Source organism: Trachemys scripta, chromosome 1 (genome assembly GCF_013100865.1).
Source record: "Trachemys scripta elegans isolate TJP31775 chromosome 1, CAS_Tse_1.0, whole genome shotgun sequence".
NCBI classification, from domain to species: Eukaryota; Metazoa; Chordata; order Testudines; family Emydidae; genus Trachemys; species Trachemys scripta.
In genome coordinates, this window is record NC_048298.1 from 32,059,918 (window position 1) to 32,080,879 (window position 20,962).

A 20,962-nucleotide genomic window follows, 5' to 3' on the forward strand; every position below is an offset into this window, starting at 1 on the left:
ATAGAGGCATTTTGGGTCAGAAGTGCCTTTTATAATCTCTGCTCCAAACTTTCAGTTCCACAAGGAAGAAACAGACACTGCTTTCCAGAAGGCTACTGAAATGCTGGAGCTGGAAAGTGCATCCCACAAGGGTGAATATGCAGAGGCAATACTCTCACCGCTACCGTGAAAAGTATTTATCTTTTTCTCAAGGTCAAAATAACTGCATTAATTACCATACTATTTATACCAGTTAATTCATAACCTGGTATGAATACTATAGTTTATGAATATTTGCATCCTGAAGATGATCCAAAATACAAGCAAAAGCTGTTGCCTACTAGATTTCATGAAATTTTGCCTACCTTTATACACTCTGATTACTTGGGATGCATAAAGGAATACTTGTAACAGACAACACTAATAAAATCAGTCTCTTTATATATTAAAATCTGATGACAGATTGTGTTACAATTTCCCTAGTAGTGAAGGATAGAAAAAAAGCACATTATAGGGTTGAGTGGCCCTATTCACTCACTATATTAAAAAAATTGTGCAAGCCTTTTTCAAATAAATGACTGTTATATTATTTACTATTAGCATCTGTAATAACAAAATGGATTAATGTCTAATTTACTTCATCTAGGCAGAGACATGAGACAGAGATGCTCCCACTCCCCCTATTTAAGTGGTCATTAGAACCACTTTAATAAGCAACGTCCTGTCATAGCAGTCCTAAATATTTACTACATGTAAAGTAAGACCTATTCTAACTGACGGCAGCATATAGAGTACAGGCACTACATGTGTAGCTACACACTGAAGTAAAAGCAAGCTGTGTCCACACTTATCACTGCCGTGTATAGCTACACACCACAGTGAAAAGCTCCAATAGCAGGAAACCATTTGGCAGTGAGGAGCTGCCAGAGCCTTTCCCCATAGCTGGAACATTTCACTGCAGTGGGCAGGCTGCGTGATCCTACACTGTTAAAATTAGCAGTGTAGACATGGGAGGCACTGCTTGGGCATGTAAAGAGCTGTGTAGGGTATATATGCTAGCACTCAGCCTTGTAAGTCTCTCCACTCACCTCACTGTCCACCCTGCTATCCATGCTAGCTGGGCATGCACTGTCTGTACTATACACACCACCATGAGTGGAGACATACCGTAAACGTGTAGGCACATAACTTGATGATTAAAATCTCTGCCACATCTATACCTATGCTTCCAAACCTAATCATGAAATATAAAAGGGTTAAAAATAAAACATTCACTGGACCGAATCTAATCTCATGGATGTATTCAAAAGACTGTGTCTTGAGACTGTGATTCAGGACAGCACTTAAACACATGCTTAACTTCAGTCCCATGTGACCTATGCATGTGATTAATGTTCTGTCCTTTTCTGAATTAAGATCATCCCCTACACATATATCATGATTCTAACATGCACAGCAGTCTTATATTTAGGAGTAAAGTTATACGCCAACCTAATATGGCTTGTCTAGATACTGCAAATACTGATATTCACCATGGCAATTTCAATTCTGTGACCCACATTTATATGTTTAATGGGAATATTATCAATGAAGATCCCTTCCACTACCTGTGAACACTTAAATAAAACCACTATGAATGTTGTTCAGGATAAAAAGCAGTCATTTCTGGTGCACAGACTCATTTTTCCAAGTTGCCTTTAGTATTATCAGCCCTCTGCTTATACTAACTTAAATGGCTTACTTTCATTAAAGATGATAGATTATGTAGCATCATGGCTCAATACAGAAAATGATTTAACCATTGCTATACGGATATATATCAAAAGCATGTGATTGTAGAATATTCAGTTTCTGCCACCAAAGTAGATTTCTTAATCTCTTCCACAAAAGGAATAATTTTGCCTCTCTCAACTGGCACTTTCTTATTAACACCTACAACCTGAAGTCCAGTGGTATTATAAATATCACAGTCATGTGTACAGAAACTAGGAGTCTAACTTTGAGTATCCAGTCTGAGAAATATAAAATCTGATTCCACAGCTGGTCAGAATTCAACTCTCATTGAATACACTTGGACTGGTTGGTGCTCAGCTCTTCTAAAAAAAAAAAACAAGTTAGGCAACCTAATATGAAGCACCCAAAGCAAGTAGGGAAACTTAGGAAACATTACCAACATCTATCTCTCATTTAGCATTTTTGTTTTCTAAGATACTGTACAAAATATTTGTTATTTCACTTTATTATCATGTTGTAATTTTTATGAAATGTGAAGTTAATGCTCACAAATGGAATAAAAATAGTAAGCTATATATCTTTTCAGTGCCCACTCTAATTGGCAAACAGATACATTGAATTAAAACTCATATAATCTGACAAACACATTTCCCACAGGTCAGACTAAAAACAAGGTTATTTAGTCAAGGTGAATGTGTCACTTAAAACATAACATGGGTAATGACCTAAATATTAAGATGTCTTATTTCCATGTTGGAGAACAATCATTCATAACCAAAATGACTATGCTCAATTTTGTGTTAAAATTATCCTTGTAACTGAGCTTTATGTTTAAATGATTTTGGCTGTGACATTGGAAACACACTTTAATATTAATACCATTTGGAAATTTTCCACCTCAGAAAAATATGCCCGAATAAGACTGTGGAAGCTTCTTGGCATGGAAAATGTCTTGTGTTTGTAGAGCATTAAACACCCTGGTGGTGATCAATAAATAATATTTAAGGCAAAGATGCTTATTATTCTGAGAAATTGATGTTAGTTCTGGAAGTTTTGAAAGGGGAAGCTGAAGTATTGAAGTGCATTCCTTGAGGTCAGGCTGGAAAAATATGTCTATTAGAATCATTTGTTTCTAAATCTGCTCATGTTGATGGCTACCCTATATCTCAGAGATGTTCCTGTCAACTAGAGTAGAAGGTTTTCATTTAACTAACTTAGAGCCAGGCAGTCCCGAGCTGTCTCCTAGGTTCACATGACACATGTGGAACAGACACATTTCTAGTGCATTGGTATGTGAGAAGTAGTTTCCATTTATAGTTTGCAGAATATATTGGCTTCATGCACAGCTATATTAAAAAAGAACAAAACACTTCAAACAAACAAAAGGATATAAAATTCAACACATGCAGTTGATGGAGATGTACCCAGTTTCACGTATGTTATCATTGGGAGGAAGGAGAGACAAAACTTTTTTTTCTGCTTAGGTGCTTAAGAAGCACTTTGACCACTAATTCTTATTTTTCATTAACTTTTATGGAACTATTATTTCTGGAAAAATCTGAACACTGTGCAGGTCACGTGCAGCAGTTAGAAAAAAGTGGCCTGTAGTGGTGTTCTGATTACCCAAAGCTTCAATATTTTTGTTGTTGTTGTTGTTTTAAACTAAGCTGTGAAGAAAATGCCATGTTTTGTTACTGCCCCAGATCCTGTGACATATTTTAATTCTTTGGATGCAAGTTTTTCAAAATTTTATTTTAATTTTCAACCCAAAGCCTGGGCTGTCATATGGCTAGGAAGAAATGAAGTTGATTAAGCTTACACAAGTCTCTGACCCTGATACACAGTGAGTGCAATTAGCATTATTTTCTATAAAACATAGACTTAGCTGTTCATTAGCTAATCGTATTTTTATGTGTTGCTGACATGTTAGAAGACAGGTCCCTACCCCAAAGACTGGACCATCGACCAGACACAATGCAGCTGAAGATTATGGTTGAGGGAAGAGATGCAGCAGAAAAGCAAAGAGTTTGAGAGATCATGTTATCAATGCCAAGTTTGTTTTGTTAATTTATTTTAGTTTTTTGTGTTTATATTGTGATGTGAAAAAAGGGAACTCATTCTGTCCACTATGGGTTTTATTTTATTGTTTAAAGCCCATTCCCCTCCTTGCCTACTTCCTGTTTCTGTCCAGGGTGCAGTCTGTCTTCATGGAGTCCCAGCTTTTTCCTATCTGGTCTGGTCCCCTTCAATTCATCTGCAGTCAGAGCAGTCCATAAACTCGTAACTTAAACTGAATCTTAAGGCCCTTAACTCCAAGGCTTAGTTTCCTTTTGTTTCCTTGTTGGTTTGTCAGAGGTAGCCTGGGGTGGAGCTGTCACTCCTTTGCTATTCCAGGACTTTCTGCCTCATTCTCCCTCTCTGCTCTCCCTCCTTTATAGTTTTTTTTTAATTGCTCACACTGTGGATGCATGTCTCCATGACTGTTAACTGCATGGGGGAGAGAGGAGGGAATTCAGCCTGAATGCCTTTAAGCAGGAAAGACTCTCGTCTCCTTTCTGCCTATGCTCAGTATGGGTAGGGTTGCAAAGGAGGGTGTGGGCTCTGGGGTGGGGCCAGGGATGAGGGTGCAGGAGGGGCTCTGGGCTGAGGGGCAGAGACAAAGGGTTTGGAGTATGAAGGGGGCTCTGGGCTAAGGCAGGGGTTGGGGTGTGGGAGGGGATACGGGCTCTGGACTTGGGGTGTGGATTCCAGGGTGGAACCAGAAATGAGGGATTCAGGGTACAGGAGGGGGCTCTGGGCTGGGGCAGGGAGTTGGGATACAGGGAGTGAGGGCTCTGGGGTGGAGTTGGGGATGGGGGATTTGGGGTGCAGGAGGCTGCTCCAGGCTGAGACCAAGGGGTTCGGAGGGAGGGAGGGGGATCGGGGCTGGGACTAGGGCTAGGGCAGGGGTTTGGGGAGCGGTCAGGGGTGCAGGCTTTGGGTGATGCTTACCTCAAGTGGCTCCTGAAAGCAGCAGCTTGTCCCCCCTCCAGCTCCTACGCGAAAGCGCGGCCAGGTGGTTCTACGCGCTGCCCCGCCAGCAGTCGCCACTGCCACAGCTCTCACTGGCTGTGGTTTCTGGTCAATGGGAGTTGCGAAGCCAACACTTGGGGTGGGGACAGTGCGCGAAGCCACCTGCCTGCGACATGCGTAGGAGCCGGGGGGAGGACATGCCGCTGCTTCTGGGAGCCGCACAGAGTCACGGTAGGCAGGGATCTTACCAGCCCCACTGCACTGCTGACTGGACTTTTGATAGCCCAGTCAGTGGTGCTGACTGGAGCCACCAGCATCCCTTTTTGAACAGGTGTTCCAGTCGAAAACCAGACACCCAGGAACCCAAAGTTTGGGGTTTGCAAACCCCATTACAAATCTCTTATCCCCTATTAGCCATTTATCCTCATTTCCCTTCTTCCCTGTACATGCATCCCATAGTCTGTAGGTGTGAAAGAGTGCTAATCTAAACCAGAAGGGAAAAAATAGGAATATGGATAGTACTTGGATACCTCAGTGATGGGTCTGATATTAATGGCTGGATAGTTAGTTCTGTATGTGGAAATGTAAATCTGTTCTTAACAAAACCTTGTAGGCATCTAAAATGTCACCTTGATGGTGTTCTGTGCCTTACCGTAAGGATAGCAAACACAGGCACTTAAAAAAATCATCCTTTCTATAGTACATATTTGATTGAAATATAGCAAATGTTTGACTTCTAGTGCATGTGTTGAACCTGTTCTAAGAAAGTGGGACTGTTCAGAAAGACACAGTGGGTTAACTTTGGTAGGAGAAGTTAGTGAGAAATCCCTAGGTGTCTGGGGAGATATTCCAATGCAGACTGTGTGTTGGGGAAGTTAAGGTCAACTGGAGAAAAGTTGTGGGTGCCAACTGGAGAGAGTGAGGAGCTGACCTATTGTTTCCTGTTTCGCTAGACTCTGAGATGGTACACCTTCACGAATAACCATTTGTATAGTTAACAAAACAAGATTGTCTGTCTGCAGTAAAGGAATAAACAGAAGTCTGTACCTAATTGGAAACAGTGAGTTTGTATTTGCCATCCATCAGCTATTTTGGTTCTTAAGAAAACTAAAGCTGAGAATTGCACTCAAGGCTGATGCATAGTGTGTGTGTGTGTGTGTGTGTGTGTGTGTGTGTGTGTGTGGAGAGCTCTGTTTAAAGTGAATCACCCAAAAGAGTTGGGAATTTACTGGTTTCATTTCCTACTGCAACAAATACCGGTTGGCTGGGGAAAATGAGGCCAATGCTTGTTTTGTCATTACACAAAACCACTCAGGAAGAAGCTTCCCCCAAAATTTATCTCAGCTACTCCCCTTGGCCTGACACTTCTCCAAACTTCCTCTTCTTCCACCAGCTGTCATGCAGCTTCTTCCAGCTGGCTGGTATATGTGCACTCAAGCTCCTACTCTCCATGACTGGCTCACAGTTAGAGCTGCTCCCAGCTGGCCTGTGTTCCTCCAATGCAGGTTCAGCTATTATATCTTTCCCGCTAGACCCACATCTGTTCTTCCTCTAGCTGCTTCTCTTTGTTCTCCACTGCCTGGCCACACAGATCTAGCTAACTCCTGTCTACCCACTTCTGCCCCATTAGTCCTGCTCTCTCCCTTTCCTCCAGTCTCTAACTCTCCAGCTCCCAACTGTTGCTCCTTCCATTGCTACTTGGGAACACCCATGCCAAGAATCACTGTCCAGCTGTCTCACATTGCTACCTCTTCTCATTTGGCAACTGAGGTCAGAGTGTCAAAGAAGTTCAGTGTTTAAGCCTAATGACCATCCTCACAGTGATCTTTTATTGGCTGTATGAAAATATTTTTCAGTGCACTCCAATTCTATTACCACTTACACACACTTTTCCCTTGCATGGATCATATAGCTCCCCACTTTTACTTTCCCCAGCCTTGGATCTTGTTCTAGGATTTATTGATTATGTGTAATATGTGCTTAATTGGGTCAATCATTTTAAACACTTTATCAGCACTTTTGCATTATGGAGTCTGCTTAAAATAGTTGCAGGATGTTCTGGTATAGATTAACTGATCTTGGCTTATTGATTTTTGTCAATGTTCAGTTTATCACAGGAATTGACAGCTAGAATAAAAAAATCTTAAATAGATTTTTATTGTCAGCTGACTCTTCTTGTGGTAATATAAGAATCAGTTTAAAAGTGTGGGGTTTAGGTATATTTAAGTACTTCTAAAATTATAGAAAGAACCCTCTGGATTACTCACTGCATAAGAGAATGAATAAAAAAAATCTGGCAAACAGGTGCTACTTGAGAGTTCCTCCAAAATAATGGCATTGGATTTATCATATGGCTGATTTTCATTCCCTTTGGAAATAATATCACGGTATCAGAAATCAGAATATCAGCATTTATGACTTCACCAGCGATAACATATGTGCCTTCTACCAAACAAATACTTCATTACCAGTGTGACGCTCTGTACCTCAGGGGAATCCCCTACACCTCCACGTTCATCTTTATAAAATGAGTGTGTGGTATCCAATGCAAAGTTCATCATGTTGGGTGTCTTCGGAAGGTTCACGATGCACTGAGCATGGTTGTTATAGTGATGTTATAGTAATTGTTACAGTAACGTTATAGTAATGTTATAGTTTATAATTTCATGTATGTATTTATGAGGCTGTGCGTGAACAGCCCAGGAGTGGGGGTTCTCACAGTAGAGCAGGGTAAGGCTGTCTCACAGAGTCAAGGATTGGAGTAACCTAGCAGATCACTGGTCTGGATAACACCAGAGGGGAATGTCACAACCAGGCATCAGGGCAGCAATGTTTTTTAAAAGATGTGGCAAAGGTCAGATAGGCTTGAGAATGATTAATGTACAGTGAGGGACCTGGGACAGGAAATTACTGAGAATGTAAGGATGGAGATGGGAGATGTGTGCTCCTTTTTGAAAATATTTTCTTTCCTCTAAGAATGGATGCAGCATGTTGCAATAGATTTATTTTGAAAATGTGTCTTTATGCATACTGGTTCTGGATTTCGATACTAGATTTCTAAATGACACAAAGATCCTGTTCAGACTCCAAAAGTGATAATATGGACACATGACAATGTACTTTTTATTTAAGCTTTTGGAGTTGTTACACTTGCAGACTAGGGAATGTTTTAAAACTGGACCTATATTAAACTCAGTATCTTAAAACAAAACCAGAATAGCTTGCACAATTCCTACCGCTGCTGAATATCTCTGCAGCACTCCACACTCTTTTAGGGTTACCCCTGCTCACCAGAGCTGTCTTCCCTTTGATCTCATGAGGGGAGCTCCAAGCCTTTCATCTTAACAGGACAGGGCATGCTATCCAGTTTTTAAATAAATTCATGTTCATGTTAAAATACTCTACCATTGATACATATTAACTTAAGAGTGCTACAGTTTGAGAAAGTTTGCTGAAAAGCTTCCAGGCATCCCTAACAGTAATGAAATCATCACCATCCTATGTTTTATGAGATTTTTACCATTAATTCCTTTTGGCTTAGAACAAAATACTTTATCAAAATGTTATATTATTAATACCACATACATTATACATTTTAATCTGGTACCTCCATGATGTAAAATGTTTTCTTTAATAAGAATATATATAAAACACACCTTTTTAATGACATGAATTAATTGCTCTTGAGAGAGGCTTTTTAAAGACATGGCTAAGATGGTATTATAGATTTGAAAAAATGAGACCAAAACCACAGTTTTAATGAGAATGCAAATGAGAATTGCTAAGGTTCAGTGAAGGTCATAGCAGCTTCATCATCAATTTATGTCAGCAACTTCTCACAAGTAAAAAATGAGTATTAATGAAAACGGTTATTGTTGCAGATTAGACCACACCATTGAGATTGCTCTAGAGTTTGCTCACATGTCTAAAACTTATCACTTAAGTTATAAAGGCTAACAAGCATTGCCTTCCACCCCCAATATACCCCTTGAACACTTTAATTGAATTGCTATGCCATGGTACATTTTCTGTCTTTGTCCAGATACTGAGGCATGTTGTGCCATATTCACAGAGTATTTCTATGACCCATGCAAAGCTGCTGCTGTATCTATTTCTGCTATACAAGGTTATTGTATGGTAATGCAGCTTTATGCATTGTGATTCAGTTTAAGCTGATTTTTTTTTCTTATCTACAGATCCAGTGGTTATCTCTGTGGATATTGTTATCTTCTTTCATTTGAAATTTATGTAAATTAGCATTTTAGATGATTTTTGTGTGGGTTATCCATGGCAATTCTAATAATCTGTTGTAGTCCTAAGGTAATTGTAATTTTTTTTGGTAGTTCTTACAAATAAGGTGCAAGTTTATTTAATCTTTCAGTGTTCTTTCACCACCTCCTTCCCTCCTTTAAATAGCTTGAGCAGCACTTGTCAATTTCCTTAGTACCTGCCCCCCACCCTCACCACACACACACCTACATACTCTCCAGTTGGACAGCCTGGATTGCAATCAACAATTCCCAAAGACTCTCTCAGACAGATCTGATCAGAATGTCAGCAATTCTTGCAGCTTCCTCCTACGCACATGTTTGAGCTGGAGAAAACGAGCCTGTGATCCTCACTGCACTGTGCAGAAATGAACACAGTAACGCCAAGTAAAATATTAGATTTATTTAAACAAGCTTTCTCACGTATATTCATCATTATCTATATATGGTAGGCATTTCTCATGGTCTTTTTTAAAAATAAATTTTTAATAAGTACCATATCTCTACGCAATACTTGCAGGAAATACTTTATACATAATTGTCTAATAATAGAGAAATAATAGAGTTCTCTGTACTTGTAACATGGAAGTTTTAATATAACTCTTTAATTAAACTTTACCAGAGGAAAAATAAGATTTTCAAATGCCTTGAACAAACATTCAGTCACAGCAAGTTTTAGAAGCATTTTACATCTACAGTTGACATTGTTACACATAAGTGACAGTAGTATGAAAAAATTATATTTTTTTCATATGCACATCTTTATACAGGCCATGTCATTGGGGGTAAACTACTAAATCTAGATCTGTCTGTAGCAACAGTAGTAAGTAGTTTTCCATTTCTCATTTCCCTTTAGAAAAACCTCTGTAATGAATCTAGAGAAACATCCCAAATACCACATAATGCAATGATTGACATTGTCTGCTCAACTGGAAATAACTTTCTGTGAAAGAAAATTCTTCACATATATATCTTTACAATACACATTTACTGTAAGTGCAATATATTGCATCAAACATATCTTTGTTCTGATTTCAGTAAACATTTACATCACGTTGAATTCCACCAATACTGAAAGCATACTGTATTAAGTACTGGAACTGTTATTTAAATACAGTACATTTGTTTCAATCACAAACTTAGTTTTGTCCTTATAAAAACCTCAAAGGTATTTTAATATATTAGAAATGGTGTATAAATTTTAATTTCACAAGTTTTTTTTTAAAGGACTACAAACAGTCAACTGTGGTGCAAACAACATGTTGAATTTGAAACACCTAAGATACAGTATCAATGGTCAGCTAACTTTTGACTAATTCCAAACTCACATTGCATTGAACAGGAGTACTAAAAATAAGTTTCTCTTGTTGAGAACTGCAAAGTGTATATGGTGAGTGAAAACATTTTTCTTTCCTAGGAAATATGCAATTAAATTCAAGGAAAGCTGAGAAAAAGGAATGTAGGTAATCCACCAGTCTAGTTGCAAAAGTAACATGGTTTAAAGAGCTGATTTTCCACAGAAGAGCCTTCTTTCTGTAGAAATGAAAATAGAGAAGAGACAACAAATCAGAGAAAAGACACCTGCAATGTTAAACATTGCAATTTTGCCATGTTTTGTACCTCTAATTATTTGACAACTATTTCTCCAGCTGCTGCAGAACTGTTTTGCAAGCTTCTTTATTCTGAAATACACAACCCCGGTGTTTAGAAATGCACATACATTTACACTACAATCACAGACACAAGTCCTTTGTATAAATAGAAGTAAATATAATTTACAATGGCGTCTACATTCCAGTGGTCTGGCACCAGGCCACCATAAGGTCTCTGTTAATCTTCTCCATCATATTGCCAAAAAAGTGGAAGTGGTAATGGGGGAAATTGGCTTGGGTGTTGTGGTGTATTGAAAACTGTGTGAAAATTACAAGCTATCACTTTAAATTTCAGGGGGTATCCTACTCCTGCTTGAAGGCTAGGGGCTCTGCAGGGAAGCATGAGGTCTGGGTCTAGTAGCAGTGAGTTGTGGCCTCTCTATTTTAGGGAGCAGCCTGCTTTGTGTTTCTTTGTTCTGGGGTTCTTGTAAGTTTATCATTCTGAATTCTAAGAAATAAAGTAATTTTCTACTGCGACCTTCCAGCAAGAGTTCTTCATGTTTGTATGTTGTGAACATAACAAATGGTAGATACCCAGATTCCTTTCTAATGAGGTGTTTACTGCAACAGTCCACAAAACAGATAAACCATTTGACTGAGGAACCATCCACAGTAAGGAGCCAGCTTCTCCCAAACCATTTCATATTGAGGACAATGTGGTTTAGTCCAGGTTGACACCAGGGCCTCAGTTGAGCACCTACAGTAAAAAAGGTTGGGGGGAATACTCGTAAATCAGTGACTTGCCTCCTGGACATATGTGACTCTGGTCCTCTGGTCTTCATCTGGGAACACAGCAGGTGATAGAGCACACAATTACCATTCATCTTCAGTCATTGCTGATGCCTTGACAACAGATTTTGAAATGGCATGCACACACCATCCTACCGGATGGGATGTTCTGAACATTGTGTAGATTAAACCACTGGTGATATAGTGAATACAGTGCCAATTGTAGTATACACTGTATTACAGTGGAATATTCTTGGCCTACACTAAGTTGCATTGAAATTGTATGCCCCTAAAGATGGAGGCCATACAAGAACATAGATGGTTCAGTAAATACTCTATTCAAATTGAGTATACTGCATAGGAACTGCTGAAATGATGTTTTTCATGTGTGTTGTGTGCGTAAGGCAATAGATATTTTTCAAACAAGAATTTTTGTTTTGCATGACTTAATTATACTTCCCATTTAGCATCTTAAACTGACAGTACATTCGGTAGGGTGGAAAGAAATTGTTTGTCTTTATCCATTTGCCATGATTTCTCATTTGGCAATGTCATCCACGATAATAACCCACAGGTGGATGTTGTTGTTTGTATTACCATAGCTCCTAGGAGCCCTAATCATGGACCAGGATCCCGGCAGGGTATTCTTTTTTTATTTTATTTTACTCCTTGTGATTCGTCATTCTACCAAGGTCCTCCACAAAATAAGGGAGTGGGAGATGGTGGTGGGCAGAAGTGCCTTCAATATGCTAGCAAAATATTTTCCTGGTTGCTCTTTACATAACATGTGGAGGTGTTACCCCAAAAATTGATTCCTAGAATGACCTGCCTATTGCTCCCTTAAGTTGTCCTTTTTGAGGTTTCAGTTTTTGAGGTTGTTAAGGAAACACTAAAGGACACAGATATGACCTGATAAAATGATTGACACAGACAGTATGTTTTTTCCAAAACAAAATAATTTTATTAATGTAACTAATAATCCCTAGTATAATAAAAATAAAAAGTAAAAATCAGACACAAATCCCTTACTGCAAGTTAAAGAGATCCAAACCACAATAGTGTTCAGTTTAAATGATTCTAAGCAATGCACTTTGCTACAGGTGGCCAACCTGTAAAGCACCGACAGCAATTCTTAACTTATACTTTAAATTCTTCATAGGTAAAATACAATTAAAATACACACATTTCAGACATACACATATCTATTGTACTATACAATAGTAGACAGTAAACATATAGTTTAAAAACTGACACGCTCATGCTATCCATTGATTCAGGGAGTTTTTACAAATGTTGCGGTTTGCTGCTGCTACGGTAGCTTTTCGTTCCCAGTCTGCTCCTTTTCTCTGTTTGCTGTTACTGTGGCAGCTCACTTCTGGCAGTTTCTCTTGCTCTATCCTTTTGTTTCAGTTGTTGCAACTGTTGTGGCTGCTGTGGATATTACTTTGTCTGAAGCTGCTGTAGCTGCTTTCTTCAGCAGCACTTTCTTCGGAGTCTTTCTGAGAACTCTTCGGAGCTCTTCTGTCCTCTTAGCCAGCCTTCCGATCTCTCCCCAGCAGTTCTTCCAGCAGCTCTTCTTTCTGGCTCTTGACTGACTTCTGCCTGTTGGCAGCTGACCTTTATACTGTCCTATTGGGACTTCCTTATATACCCTTAAGCAATTACCTCATTCACACATGCTCAGTAACAGCCATTACCTCAGAATTATGACTGACCACTCTGACCTTTAGAACAAGTTGTAACCAGTATGGATGAGCTGTGGCCAGCCAGCAAGTCAGCTAGCTGATCTTTCTCTCACCCCCTACTGCATATGCTCAGTAGCTACCTACTGGTATCCATGTACGTGCTCATTGCTGTTGTTGACCTCAGAGCCATGATTCCTTTGTCTGTCCCTACAGCTCATACTCCAGATTTGGACCCTTTCATGGCCATACCTTATTTTATGTTATTTTCACTGTTGGGCATGCTCAGCCCAGAGAGTTCTCCGCTCTGATCATGTGACCTATATCATCCATTGGCAAATGACCTGCAGCTTTCAGTTGGTGAAGTGACTCCTGCTTATTCAAGAGAGAAGCCAGAGACACAAAATGGTGGTTAATAATTTCTTTGGTATCAGAGGTGCTGCTTGCAAACTACACTGAGGGGATTCCATGAAATATTTGTCAGGTTGTCGTCTCCAGTGTTTGCACCACTGGGGCTAGTAGTCACTAATCCATACCTTGCAGATTAATCAGCATCCACTGGATTGTGCTCCTGTCTATAGGCAATGGCGATACTGGTACATCAGCAATATCCTCAGTGATGGCGCACTTCCATTGTTAGGGCAAATATCTCTGTGAGATCATTGGAAGCTGACATAACATTTGTTTACACCTCTAGTATCACCTTGACCTATTGGTATAATTGCCTTGGAAAGGCCTCGGATGGAGAACTCTAAATTTTTACTAGGTGCTGCCATGGTAGATATGCTGCTCAGCAAACCTTCTGCCATCACTTCAGCAAGCTGTGTTCATTGACAGCTGCCATTACATGACATGGAGCCTATATCAGTCTGCAAGTTCAAAGAGTGCACAGTTGCACCTGGCACATATACCTAACTAACTGTTCTTTCTTGAGTCAAAAGGCTCTTTGATCAGCATTGCCACTGAGATGAACTCAACAGCTGCCACATGCACCAAGGGTTCCTGAGATGAATCAAGCTCCATAAACGGGACTGGCAGATTAACTTCTAATGATATTTCCAGCTTCAGTGTAGGGGTCATGACTTGATCTTCTTCACTGTGGAAGAAACATCTCCCAGATGGTTTCACCTGCAGAGGTGAAGATAAAATATTAATACAAGAAACTGTACTCTAGGCATATTAGTAGACAGAGCATGTATTTCTCACACTTGTGACAAACTGCTTACTGTCCTGATTATTGAAGGTGAAAGTAACACATACTAGCAGAGGTTTTTCTACATTTTTCAGAATGGTTCCTTTGTGAGATGCAGCGCTCAGAATAGTTTCCTTCCTTTTTAGCGGTGGCCAAGTTGGATGCTGTTCCTGTGCTCTTTCTTGGGAACTTATCTGTGTTGTTCAAACACCACTTTGTCACCTATCAATTAATTAGAAATTTCATGTGCAAGGTTACTTTTAACAATCTTTCTGAAGGCTTTTAATTATGTGTTACTATTACAGATTTGATGTATGGATTTGATGTGCCCCCCTAGATCTCTATCTTTACCTTTACGGATCTTTAGGGGATATGCCTTGTTTGGAATAGCTTCTCCAGAGTCAAACAAATCTCCATCCAATAGTTCTCTCCTGACATTGTTCACAAACTCTCTGAAAGATATGAAAGAAATAAGGGCTCTTTGGAGGTTATGAATGGGTTTATGTGGGAAGATAATCAAATTGCAAAGAGCAGCTCAATTTGAAGGCTAGTTTTGAGAGTCATTTCAAGTAAACTTCACTATGCAGAGACTTTTTATTTGTGTTGACACTAATGAAAATTTTCATTTGATTGGACATTGATGGTTAGTTTATATCAACCATGACCTTCGCAAGATGTCTCTTGGATTAGCCATCTAACTCCTACAATGTCCAAGATTTCAACCAAGCTGTGCTACTCAGAATAGCAGCCTCAAAACCACCAAATCCTGAATGTTCTTGCAGGAATTGGTATTTATTTAACTACATCAAGACTGAGATCTCTGCTTGCTTGGGCTCTATTTGACAGACCTGGATATAGAAATTTCCTTAATTATTTGATACTGTGTTACCACATGAAGAGAAATAACTTCAAGTGCCAATACCTCTGTATGTGAGCAGAGTTCCTTCATCATGGGAAATGGCTTCAGATGCCAACACCTCATTAACTAGCTTGTTGACTCCCTCTGCTTGTGAGCTGATGTCAAACTTCAGCAAAGTGGAAATGTAAATCCTGTTAAGGTATATGTTGTGCACCAAATCAAGCAGCTCATTTTAATAATTAAAGTACAATTAATTGCCATTGGTACAATTGTTGTTGATTCCTCTCTGCCATATTAGTAGATGATCAGGAAGGAATTAACCTGCATGGTATCACTGAGTTTTTGTTAGCAAAAAATAATAAAGATTGTCCGTAAAGTTTCTCTCATTAATATACTGTTCTAAACAATAGGCTTGGGACAGGGTAGCAATAGGTAGGGCAGGGAAGCAATTTCACAGGCAATATTCTATTAATAGGCCACTGACATAAAATACTCCACTTTCTCCCTGGATTGTTAGCATGGTATAACACTGTAGAAGGAATTTTGGAGAAAGATTGCCATGTTGTGATGTCCACAGCAGTGCCATGGGCTATCAGTACTATTCAAGCACCTGAGTGATATAGGCTGCTGCCTTTTTACTTATAATTGAGATATGATTTGAAATTTTGGCTGTGAACTTATTACCAAGTATGCACCCCACAATCAGAAGATACTTAATGGGTACATACATTTTGTAAATCCCAGATGCACCGTATTTTGCTAGTAGCATAGTTTCTCTTGCTGTCTGCTTTTGCAGATGATAACTTCAACATGGAAGAATTCTGCACCCACACACCACTAGCAACTAGAGAAGTTAGACGGGGTCTATTATTCTATTCCTGCTGCTGAACATATATGGAGTGTTGCTATCTGTTTTGAACCATGCGTCAAGTTAGGAACAGTTGTCTTGCTTACTTCATGTCTTTAGAAACCCTGGAGGTAACCACCCTTGGGGGATACATTGTTATGCCTCATTATTTTTTACTGCAGAGAAAATCATATGCAGCAAATCTTGGCTACTTTTAGAAGTAGGATGATAGAATGTTGGGAGGGGAAACAATTTTGGAAAATTATAGAAATTTGTCCCACTTATTTAAAAAAAAATGCAGAGAAGTCAGTGAATAGCTTTTCAGATACAGATTTTCTATTCATTACATTGAGCAGAGTTGACTTTTTTTTTCCACTTCCCTTAATTATAATAACTATACATACCACAATCGGCACTATGCTTTCCCAGGACAATTTCCAATGATTCTCCCCACCCCCACTGCCTCTTCTTTCTTTGAAGTAATTTCATTTTTCATGCATTAGATGTCTTAAAGCATTTTCATCTTTAAAATTTTGAGTTACAGGAGGGCATGAGGGTGTACTGTCAATGGTTTTCAGGTTCCCAGCTAAGCTCAGTATTTTTCTGTCACTCAATGCATTTTAATTCATACTGACACACTTTCTTATGCCTGTTCTTTTTCAATGATATATATTCAACCAAACAATAGGTATACACAAAAAACAATGTATTTTATTGAAACAAGTGAATATATGTTGAAACCTATATAATGTTCTTCAGAACAATTTGTTTAAATTTGTATTAAGAAATTCAGTGTGAGTCCAATTAGTGCTTTTAATTTGTACTGACCAAAGCATATCAGTCACAACCAAAATATTGTCTCTACAAATTGTCTAAAACAAATATTTTCTAAAATTATTTTTACCTATACTTGTTATCAAAAGCTTTATCAAAGGAGTAATCTGATTATCAGATTAGGATTCAGATTGCATTCAATCTGACATTCGTTCAAGAGCCTGTCCCTCAACTGTATTTGTGTATAATTTAGATCACTAATTTTAGACCAAAATTTACTGTTGTTCTGAGTACACAAACCTGGTGTCATCTCATGGTTTATGACTATTAGTTATTGACATCACAAATGCAGATTCATAGAATTCATGTTAATGAAAGCTTTATGTTAAATTAGATGTCCATATATGTAATGATCAAAAGAGGTGTACAGGTGGTTTTGAAATAATACAAAGATTAGAATTTTTATTAACCCATCTTTTGGTTTCTCTGGTCTGTGTAATGATATACAAATAAGACTCTGGTAGTGAAACAATTATTTAAAACCTATCATGCATACACAGCAGTACTTATTGCCATGATGGATTGATTTAAATCACCTTTTAATCATGATTTAAAAGAGCAAGCAAGGAAACCTTGATTTAAATAATTAATTTTTATTGTATTTTGTATTTGTACTTTTTAGTTATTTTCCTTAAGAGAAAGTGATTCTCATTAGTTGGTAACCATGAAAAATATATGTTTTGTAATCAAATATGGGCTTTACACTACATTTGGTAATTCCTTTTGCTAACCAGGATAATATGCTATATATATACATATTTATTTAAACAATTGTATATATTAATTTACTTTTATTCAGATACTTAATTTTTACATTTTTATTACATAGAAAATAACGAATGATGCATTTCTTATTTACTAGATGATGACTGATTTTTTTTCTTGTGATTTGTGTCAAGTTTTATTTGTATGAAAGTTCAAATTCAGTTAAAAATGCACAAAACAGCACTTAATTCTTTTGTTATTAAATAAACCACCCTTAAGTGCTGGATACATAAACGTTTTGATAGAAAAAAAGTTTATCAAAACATTCTTTCCATTTAAAACTGAATGATTTATTAAACAAATTAAGTATTATCTGTGATTAATGAATTGAACTGATAGTTTTTGGTCACCATGTCCTTCAAGATTGTAGAACTAATATATCTTATTCTCTCACACCTAGTTTTTATTCATAGACTAGAAGAGGAAAATGAGCTTTCCTGCTTCTTCAGGTCTCATGGTGGTGTATCTGCAGTGGAAACACTTGGGGCTTATTGCAATGTGATGCAATCCCAGTTGTGTAGTACATGGACAGTTGAGACTGTAGTTGGATCCACCACATACTGCATTCATTGTGCTGCTCATAAATGAGAAGAATTCATGATGGCTGTGCCACTGGAGAAATTTTGTCAAAGAACCTGCTTAACAGAGCCTGTCACCATCCTCAAAGTCTCCAGTAACATGGTTTTAAATTAAGGTATCCAACATATGTACACATGTTTTGCATATGCACATATGTCCTTCTGGACTGAAAGCTGAAGAGCCAAGGACTAAGTATTGCTGTCATTGCTACCTATGCACATGAGCATTTTCATTCTTTATGCATCAGTCTCTTTCCATAATCAACTTATTTTAAATCACAGTAATCTTTGGCAAAACCAACTTCTTGTGGGTTCACAATGGCTTTCTTTTCCTGACTGCTAAAAGATCAGATACTCAGTCTTATTGTCCTCTTCATGCTGCTCTAGTGGTACCCTGGGACGAAAACCTAGCTTAACGAGGTAGCTGAGGATTTACCTTGCACAGAGGAAACTGAGGTGACAAAGCTGGGGTGGCTGGCAATATGTCACCAGCTCCTGGGATAGCTCAGTGGTTTGAGCATTGGCCTGCTAAACCCAGGATTGTGAGCTCAATCCTTGAGGGGGTTACTTAGGGATCTGGGGCAAAATCAATACTTAGTCCTGCTAGTGAAGGACTCAATGACCTTTCAGGGTCCCTTCCAGTTCTATGAGATAGGTATATCTCCATATATTATTAATATAATCAGAGGCAAGCAGAATGGCCCCTAGCAGATTTTACTGCTGCTGGAAATTGGATAGTCCTGAAGCTGCTCTGATTTGTGCTTGGGCTGAAGTGACTTGCAGCCACCAGAATTGGAGGGGAGCTGATGGAAAGCTACCCATCTTCATATCACTGTTCCCCCACAGGTGAATGTTATGCTGCTCTGATACCCTTGAGGATTTGTTCCAAAATAAGCAAATATCCTTCAGGTTGGATTGACATAAAAAATCTACAATGGATTTGCAACCTTTTCCAAGGTAGCCTTGATGGGCTTTTATCATCACATATCAGATTTCAGATGTCTGCAGTTTTCCTGAGCACTCCCGGGTAAAATCAACCCTTTCTGTCCTGTTGTTTCCTATAAAAGGCTAAAATTATCACCACAAGAGGGAGTTATGATATTTCCAGTATATATATTTCCTTTGTAATATCAAAAGGGGGCAAATATAAGTTCTCTTTAGCTGTTATTTTTCACATCTTTAAATTTCACAAGGGTGCTGCTCAACATAAACATTCAATAAAACAAGTGGACAGTAACTTCTGGACCATTTTTAAAAGTCAGCCTAGAGTCTTACACATATTTAGTCTTGGCATTAAGCCTGGACTTTTCATCTTTCTCTTGTCAAGTGTGGGCCTAGCCAAGCTAAAAAAGCAGAGTAGATTTTGATTTAGTTTTGCTCTCTAGGTATCATTCCTGCATCTGCTCCTATTCCCTAGCACATTTAAGCTGAGGCACTGCAGTGCATCAGACATTCTACTGCAGACCTTTCTTTACAGTGCTTATAAGAGAGGAAACATTTCAACACAGAGAAATGTAATGTTTTGAGTGAAAATGCTGAGCAACATGTACTATCTATTTAAACAGTGCCCTCTCGCTATAACGTTTGTTTAATTAGCTGACTTGCACAAAACAAACTTATTTTGCATGCACAAATTGTAAGAACTCTTTTAGTTTTTGCAGTAGAACTGACTGTCTTTATTACTTACAGTTTCATGTGCCAGCAACTTCAAGCACCTGAATACCAATTTAACACTTGTATTTTTGTAAAAGAGAATCTGTTTTCACTGTCATATAAACAGAAAGTTTAATAATACCATCAATATTTTCAATCCATTGTAAAGTACTTCTTTATTACATGTACATACATGTGCATAATCTGAATTTGAATAATTTTGATTTTGCATCCTTAATCTATTATGAATTTTAGATACTGAAAATGAATGCATTACCCTAACTTTTGAGTTGTTTAATCAACTACTTAACTATTAGTCATAGTCAAGGATTTAGAAATAGCTCTTTTGTGTGGTTATAGCTAGACTTGCATCATTGTGGTGCTGAAAGGACAGCTCACAGTAGAACTATTATCAAACTAGTGTCTCCTCAAAATGTATTATTTTACTATAAAATGTAACAGCTTAAGTATCTGAGATGTTGAAGTTATCATAATTTACATATTTATCCTTGTATTCAAGTACTAAAAAGAAAATAATAAGAAATCTTAAGTGATTACTTGCAATTTTTCTGATTAAATCTTGTGAAACATATTACAACATCTCAAATCTTACAATAGTGGATTTTGTGGGGACAGTGAGTTTTTCTCTAAGGGATTCCTGCTTTGGTGTTTTAGTTCAGTGAGCAAATTAAAACACTAGACAATCTCCTTTTTTCAGCTATAGCACCAATTAATGGCTTGGCAGGTCACTGTCACTCAGTTTCCCTTCAAATCACTTGTCTAGGTTCATCATATAAAATGATCTTATCCTGTCATGTCACTCAATGATGAGAAGTCCAAATTAACTAATCTTGAATTGGACAAAATAGGTTAGCTGAATTACAGTGAGGCAATTAATACATTGCCATACTTCTCTCAAAATCTTTACCTAGTCAGTAAGAATTTCAGCCTGTTGCTCTGATATTTTAAAAAAGCTTGAAAAAAATTCTTCATATATTCATTTTTCACATCTTATACCCTTTACATTCCAAAACATTAGTTCTTCTTCGAGAGATGTCCCTGTGGGTGCTCCACTACAGGTGTTGGTGCGTCCCTGCGCCTTCGCCCGGAGATTTTTGCAGCAGTACTCATAGCGGCCACGCATGCTCAGAATCTGCCCCCCCCCCCCCCCCCCCGCC

The 20,962-nt window shown here is 38.3% G+C and overlaps 1 protein-coding gene and 1 long non-coding RNA gene across 11 annotated transcripts in view; one reads left to right on the forward strand and one right to left on the reverse strand.

Annotated features, from left to right (window-relative positions):
* Nucleotides 1-20,962, forward strand: part of TAFA5 (TAFA chemokine like family member 5) — a 595,960-nt gene that overhangs the window by 130,210 nt on the left and 444,788 nt on the right. The gene's annotated exons all lie outside the window — the stretch shown is intronic.
* LOC117875787 overlaps nucleotides 12,066-20,962 on the reverse strand; it is a 36,430-nt gene continuing 27,533 nt past the window's right edge. The window contains exons 1-4 of one of the 5 annotated variants that reach the window (XR_004645359.1): nucleotides 15,171-16,601; nucleotides 14,600-14,700; nucleotides 14,317-14,470; nucleotides 12,067-14,184 (exon numbers count right to left, since the gene is read on the reverse strand). This is a non-coding gene — a long non-coding RNA (uncharacterized LOC117875787). Of the gene's footprint in view, nucleotides 14,185-14,316; nucleotides 14,471-14,599; nucleotides 14,701-15,170; nucleotides 16,602-20,962 lie in introns of those variants that run through there. The other 4 variants (XR_004645356.1, XR_004645358.1, XR_004645355.1 and 1 more) reach the window with 4 other exon arrangements.